The sequence below is a fragment of the Capsicum annuum genome, chromosome 6, assembly GCF_002878395.1.
Source record: "Capsicum annuum cultivar UCD-10X-F1 chromosome 6, UCD10Xv1.1, whole genome shotgun sequence".
NCBI classification, from domain to species: Eukaryota; Viridiplantae; Streptophyta; class Magnoliopsida; order Solanales; family Solanaceae; genus Capsicum; species Capsicum annuum.
Window position 1 is genome coordinate 156,974,695 of NC_061116.1, and position 612 is coordinate 156,975,306.

The following is a 612-nucleotide window of genomic DNA, read 5'->3' on the forward strand; positions in this document are numbered from 1 at the left end:
CATACCAATATCCATCTCAAGAATTCAATAGGCAAGGAATGTTTTGATTCATCTAATAGCTAGGACACTTTTGAGTCCCTAATACTCATCAAGCTAGATCATGTACTACCAAATCATAAAATTTATTTCTAATGATCTTGAAATAGAGTTCTACTGGTAGTTGAAATTCTTGGGATATTACAATATCTCCCCCTTGAAAACATTCATCCTCGAATGTCATTAGTTAAGGTGTGAATGCAAAGAAACCAAGGATGCACAGTTGGAATAGTTCTCTGAATTAAATCTATGTTATTCTAAACTTTCGAGTATTTCTGAGAGTGCACAAATTTGCAACAAAATAGCTATATACCTGAATCTTTGGTTAGATAGGGGCTGAATTAAGAAAAAGTAATACCTTCGGCTTGCTCTGAACTTGTGAAGAAGAGGTGTGGGTACTTGGATCGCATATCTGCTTTGGCTTCCCAAGTAGCACCCTCAATTGATTGGTTCCGCCATAAAACCTTGACCAATGGAACTTCTTTGTTCCTTAGTCTATGGACTTGGTAATCTAGGATTTCAACTGGAACCTTATCAAATGAAAGGTTATTCTGAACATCTAAGCTATCTGAAGAA